Raw genomic sequence first — 7,065 nt, 5'->3', positions numbered from 1 at the left:
AAATGTGGCTGCCTCTGCCTCCCAAGTGCTGGGACCAAAGGCATGCACCACCACTGCCCAGCTAGTCTCTGTGTTTTGACTGAAGAATCCAGATCAGTAATATTAGTATTCAAAGGTGAGTTTTGAATCCTGTTATTGGTTGATTTTTATAGTGCTTGGTTTTCTCTTTCTTTCTCACTTGCTATCATTCTAGTGTGGTCATAGGAACGGATTTAATTTCATAAGGCTGGAGGATTCCTTCAAGTATCTTTTGGAGCAGTGGCTTGGCAATATGATTCTTTACTCTGTTTTTATCATGGAAAGTTTTAGCTTTTGTTTTGATTATGGCAGAAAGGTAGCTTTTCTAGATATGGTAGTCTGGGTTGCTAGTTGCTGTCTCTCATGGCTTAACATAGATTATTAAAATCCATCGCTTCATTTTCTGCCCTTATGTGTGCCTTGGTGTTGTTCCTTTGCTGCTTTCCACAGCATTCTCCTAATTCCCTGAATTTAGGGTTTTAATTCCAGTATGATGGGAGGGTATTCTTTTCTGGTCTCACGTGCTTGGCATCCTAAATGCCTCCTGAGTCTGAATTGCTATTTCTTTTCTAACTGTGAAAAGTTTTTCTGTTGTGATTCTTTAAAAAATATTTTCTAGCCAATACAATTCTTTATAAACCTCAAAAGAACAATTCTCAACTCCATATGGAAAAACGAAAATCCCAGAATAGCTAAAAAAAAAAAAATCCTGTACAATAAAATAACTTCTGGAGGTATTACCATCACTTACCTAAAGCTGCACTACATAGCAATAGTAATAAAACTGCACAATATTGGTAGAGAAGCAGGCATGTTGATTAATGGAATTGAATTGAAGACCCTGAAATAAACCTACACACCTATGGATATGATTTTTGACAAAGAAGCCAAAACCATAAAATGGAAAAAAGTAAGCATCTTCAACAAATGGTGCTCATCTAACTGGATATCTGTGTGTAGAAAAATCCAAATAGAGCCATAATTATCTTTTTGCACAAAATTAATGCCACAGTGGTTCAAAGGCTTTAACATAAAACTAGACACACTAAATCGAAAAGAAGGAAACTTGGTCATCAATGGGAGGAGAGGCCCTTGGCCCTGTGAAGGTTCTATGCCCCAGTGTAGGGGAATGCCAGGGCCCGTAAGCAGGAGAGGGTTGGGTGGCAGGCATGGGGAGGGGGGATGGTACAGGGGTTTGTTCTTGTTGTTGGTTTTTTGTTTTTGTTTTTATTTTTGTTTTTTTGTTTTTTTTGGAGGGGAAACGGGGAAAGGAGATAATCATATGACATGTAAATAAGAAAATATCTAATAAAACAAAAAACAAACAAACAAAAAACCCCCAAAACCAAAAAAAAAAAAAATAACAACAAGAAAAGAAAAGTGGAAAAATAGCCTTAAACTCATTGGTACAGGAGACAACTTCCTGGACAGGGCACTAATAGCTCATGCACTAAGATCAACAATTGATAAATGGGACCTCTTGAAACTGAAAAGCTTCTGTAAGGCAAAGGACACTGTCAAAGCAATCTACAGATTGGGAAAGGATCTTTATTAACCCTGCACTTGACAGAGGGCTAATATCTAAAATATAGAAAGAACTCAAGAAGTTTAGATATCAACAAACCAAATAACCCAATTAAAAATGGGGTAGCCAGCTAAACAGAGATTTCTCAACAGAGAAGTCTGAAATGACTGAGAAGCACCTAAAGAAATGTTCAAAGTCCTTAGTCATCAGGGAAATGCAAATCAAAACAACTATGAGGTTCCATCTTATATCAGTCAGAATGGCTAAGATGAAAAACTCAAGTAATAGCACATGTTGGTGAGGATGCAGAGTAAGGGAAAACACTCCTCCATAGCTGGTAGGAGTGTAAACTTGTACAATCACTCTGAAAATCAATTTGATGGTTTCTCAGAAAACTGGGAATAGTTCTACTTCAAGGCCCAGCTATACCACTCCTGGATATATACCCAAAAGATACCCCCTTACATCTTGGGACACATGCTCCACTATGCTCATAACAGCTCTATTTGTAATTGCCAGAAACTGGATACAACCTAAATGTCCCTCAACTAAACAATGGATAAGGAAAATGTGGTACATCTACACAATGAAATACTATTTAACTATTAAAAACAAAAGACATCATGAATTTTGCAGGTGAATTGATCAACTTTACAATATCATCCTCAGTTAGTAGACCCAGAGCCAGAAAGACATCTATGGAATGTACTCACTTTTATGTAGACATTAACCATAATATGCAGGATAACCATGCTACAATCCACGGACCCAAATAAACTGGGTAATTAGGAGAGCCCAAAAGAGGACGTGTGACTCTTACTAAGAAGGGGAAACTAAATAATTATTAGAGGTGAATGGGGAGAGGAAATTTGGTAGGAAATGAGTTGAGGGAATGGAATGGGGATGGTGATTAAGCTCAGGGAGAAGAGGGGTGGGAGAGAGCTGGGCATGAGAATGGAAATCAGTTGGGGAGTATCTCTGGTGACTAGCTGGAGGTCTGAGAAAGGGAGGGTACAGGAAGTCTATGGGGGTGACCCAAGCTGAAATTTCTACCAGAGTAGGACTGAAGTGGCCACCTTCTCTAGCTAGGAAGGGCTTCCAGAGGAGGGAGGGTGACCTCAATCCCAAACCTTCAATCCAAAATTTGTCTTGCCTATAAGACATTTAGGGGTAAAAATGGAGCAGAGATTGAGAGAACAGCCATCTAATGACTGCTGCAACTTGAGACCCATCCCATGTGAGAGAACCAACTCTTGTGACTATTATTGAAACTCTGCTATCTTTGCAGACAGGAATGTAGCATCACCGTTTCCTCAGAAGCTTCATCCAGCAGTTCATGGAGGAAAGATGTGGAGACCCACAGCCAAACATCAGGTGGAGCTCCAGGAGTCTACTGGAAGAGTAGGGGATAAAAGTTGGCAAGTTGGAGGGGTCAAGGACACCACAAGAAGACCTCTAGCCTCAACTAATCTGGGACCATGGGGCTCACAGAGACTGAACCACTAATTAGGGAGCACGCTGGAATTGAACCTAACTCCTAACTTTTATATCAGATGTACAGCTTGGTCTTTATGTGGGTTCTCCAACAACTGGAGTGGGTGCTGTCTCTGACTCTGTTGCAGGTCATTAGATCCCCTTCCTTTACCTGGACTGCCTGATTGGGCCTCAGTGGGAGAGGATGTGCTTAGTCCTGCTGGGACTAGATGTTCCAGGGCAGCGTGATACCCAAGGGGAGGGTGCAGTGGGGAGAGGGATTTGTAAGGGTGGGACTGGGAGAAGAGGGAGAAGGGAGGGGGCTGTAATCAGGATGTAAAGTGAATAAAAAACAAATTATTGGAGAAAGATGTTTTCTATGCCTTTAGAACTAGAGGCTTCTATTATCTGTAGATTTCATCATTCACATCACATATGTCTTAGGATTCCTACTGACATCTTCTCATTATTTCATATTGTCTTTGTAAGATTGTTCTAGTTCCATACCCTTGTCTTCAAGCTCCGAGATTATGCACTGTCCTGGATTTATTCTACTGGTGAGACTCCATTTCAGTGTGTTGTTTCTTCAGCATTTCTGTTTCTGTTGATTTCTTTTATATTTTGCATTGCTTTTCTTATTCTATTTAGCTGATTGTCTTTTAAATATGGAGTATTTTTTCACATTTACCTCTTTGTACATACTAGCTTATTTTGAGTTCACTATCTATAGTTTCATCTAACATACTCTTACTAGATGCCATTATTGCAAGGTGAGTAGTTTTTTGAGGACTTATGGTGCCTTGTTTTTCATGTTTATGCCACTGTGCTGGAGTTTACACATCTGGGGTTCTTTTGTTTCTTGGGACTTGTTCTAATGTGCTGTATTCTTTCAGTTGAACTCTTTTCAGTGTTCAAGAAGGACTTGGATATGTCAGAGTTGAGGTTCTAGTTCAGCTAATAGTTCCTCAGTCCAAGAGTTCAGGGTGCCTTGTGAGTGTTCTATATTGTTCCCTGAGTAGAATCTTAGCTGTGAAAATAACCACAGCTGTTGGATATTACCACTATGCAAATGTGTACTTGCCAATTAGCCACAATGGCCCCTTTCACTTCAATAACTGTTGGAGGATAAACAAACAAGGATAGTATAGAGTATATTGGGATTTTAGTAACTAAGATTAGGGCTTGGAGGAAAATGAAGTATGTGAGAACAGGGGTTAAATATTAGATTGACTTTAAAAAAAATATCAAGGTGGGTCTGAAAGGAAAAATTAAAGCTTTAGACCTATGCTGACTAGGAAGAAAAGTTATGGGCCTAAGAATCCATCACAAGCTGGCCCACATAGGTCTGGGAAAGAGCAAGCAAGTTGTTAGATATCATAAGAGCTGGCAGGTCAAGAAGACATAAAACTATAAACATAGAGGAAAAAATGTCTAGGCAAACGAGGACATGTCCAAGGCCCAGGCCTGGAAAGAAGTGCCTGGCGGACACTAAGTAATGGACCATCTGGTCCTCTCAGATATGGTTTAAGGTCAGATGCTTTGTTGACTCAGATTAACACCAACCTTAGGAATTTTCCACTCTGTTCTGCACATAATAGTTAATATTTGTTCCCTCAGACCTTTTCCCTATAACTTCGTGGTAGGCTCCACTATCTCCTGTGTGAGATAGGTGTGGTGCCAAACCAGGGCGCCCTGAAAATTAAAAAATACCTCTTGTAATTACATCAAGGACGGTCTCTCGTGATTCCTTGGGTGTACGTCCTCCCGAGATTTGAGTGGGGGTCTCCCCCAGGGGGTCTTTCAGGTCAGATAGCTGGAAGGGGAAATTTGGGATACCCTCAGAGCTATTTGACTTTAGAAACTGTTAAAGCTATAGGTCATAATTAAGAAGTGAAAACAGAGTGGGAGAAGATGAAGAGTCGTAAGACTAGAAGGGAGCAAATGGGAGATATGGCTGGGAGATATAGTAACAACTACCTTATAGTATAGATGAAGAAGCACACACAGTCATCCTACAACCTAACTGAGCATATGCAAACAATAAAATCATCCTGAGACATTCGTGCAGGAGTGAGTAGTTAATAATAACAACTAAGAAATAAAATGATTATGTAGCAAGTGAACTCCTGGCTCAGCTGTGCTGAGTTCAGAGATGAGGGTCTCATTCATTCTTATGAATACATGATCACACTGAACGGGCTATGGGAGGGTCTCTACTTCAATCCATACACCACTGAAGGAGCTGGATAATATAGAGAGGAGGGTGTGTTCCTCAAAGAGTGTACAAAATGGGAACATTTAATGCTTATGGGAAAAGAGAAGAGTTTCTCACGCTGGCATTTGCTATGTACTTTTCGCTGGCTGAGTGAAGAATTTTGAGACAATCGAAAAAAAAAGATACTAAAGCAAGCAAGCAAGCAAGCAGACTGTTGTGAAGATTGCTGGTTGATTTATGCCTCTCTCCTCTCCTCTAAGTCTTTCTCCTCTTTCTCATCCCTCTTGGGTTTCCTCACATTTCTTTTCAATCACATTGGTTCCTTGCCTCTTCCTCAATCCCATTTCCTTACCTTTTAATTCTCAAGAATCCAGAGGGTCTAAATGTATATTAATATTTCCAGAACCAGTTTTTTAAATCAAGCACAGACTTTTATGTAATGACACAAACAGAAAGAATGCAAATATCTCCAAGGAAACATTAGCTCAAAGCTAACTTCCCCCCCTCCTCATTCATACCCACTCTGTGCAGGGACAAGCTCTCTTCTGCTGTTTTACACCTTATATTCTGCCTGTCGTCGTTGTCCTCATCATCGTTATCATCATCATCTTTTCTTCTTTTGTTTCTTTAATAAGGTCCTTGTAAATGAATATTTTTACTGTAAAATGTTCATTGCAGAAAATCTAGAAGTTACAGGGAAAAGCATAAAGAAGGAAAATGAAATATATCTTCCAACATATATCTGTTGTTCTTTGTCTGTATATTTGAACAGGATTGGAATCAGTGCTGTAATTGTAATCTTGTTTATTAACAGTGTAATAAATAACTTACCACGCCTTTAAAATTGAGACCACTTAAGTGTTTCTGAGAATAATTCATCCAATCCTTTATTGTTCAATTTATTTTCACATTTTTCTAGTATAAATAAAGCTTTCACATATTTCTATGTAAAAGTATGTAACAATGTCTCCTATGTGCTTGTAGGCTTTAACCATTTTCTTCTCCTCAGTTCTAGATGAGGCCTCATGGGGGAGCTGCTCTCTCACTGTAGATGTGCCAGCGCTGCTGTCTTTAACAAGGACTGACCTTTACAGATTGGAATGAAGCATGACTTTTGTTTCAGAGACAAAGGTTCCTGATTGTTATTTTCCTGCAAGTGTCTTTATTTTGTTTTCCTCAAGGAACCAGAGTGCAAGTTTACATTATACTTTAGCAAAATTAAATCCCCAAATAAAAACCAAGATGTTTGTTGGGAAAGATTTTACTTGTTGAACTTTGAAATCAAGGATAATTTTAAGACGTGTTTTCCACAAAATGTCTTTAGAAGCAGTTCATTATACATTAATTCTGTTATAATAGCAACATCTGGTTTATATCTTAAAATTAAAGTGAATCTTGTGGGCTAGTGTGCAAATTAATTTAGAAACACAAATCTCATCTGTTTTTTTGAGGTTTCAGAGGAAGCAAATAGAAGCCAATTTGATGTACCTTTCAAAAACATATTTATCTGGCATTCAATCAGCTGGATATTTCTATGAATATGTATTTTGATACAGCTCTAAATCAGTGAGATTGTTGCTCCTATGGATGTCCCAGAGCTCCAAAGAGCCTCAGTACCCACTGAATCATAAAAAAGAAACAACAGTTTGGACTAAATTGATCCTTAACTTTAAGCAGACTGTTTTTCTGGGTGTATTGTTTTTTTTTCTTCCTGTTTGATTTACCTGTTTAAATGAACATTTTATAGCATTGCAGACTACCTTGTTTGTGCCTCTCTATTCCTTATTGGCAAAACTGAAATCTAGGAAGGGAAAGGTTTTTTTTTTTTTTTTTT

The 7,065-nt window shown here is 38.8% G+C and overlaps 1 long non-coding RNA gene across 1 annotated transcript in view; it reads right to left on the bottom strand.

Annotated features, from left to right (window-relative positions):
- Positions 1–2,198: 2,198 nt before the first annotated feature.
- Positions 2,199–7,065, bottom strand: part of LOC116093050 — a 5,733-nt gene continuing 866 nt past the window's right edge. Inside the window, exons 2-3 of the long non-coding RNA XR_004119602.1 lie at positions 5,750–5,914; positions 2,199–2,936 (exon numbers count right to left, since the gene is read on the bottom strand). This is a non-coding gene — a long non-coding RNA (uncharacterized LOC116093050). The remainder of the gene's footprint in view (positions 2,937–5,749; positions 5,915–7,065) is intronic.

This window comes from Mastomys coucha, chromosome X (genome assembly GCF_008632895.1).
Source record: "Mastomys coucha isolate ucsf_1 chromosome X, UCSF_Mcou_1, whole genome shotgun sequence".
In the NCBI taxonomy this organism is placed as follows: domain Eukaryota; kingdom Metazoa; phylum Chordata; class Mammalia; order Rodentia; family Muridae; genus Mastomys; species Mastomys coucha.
The sequence above is the reverse complement of the archived record's forward strand: the minus strand, read 5'-3'. Positions and strand labels throughout refer to the sequence as shown.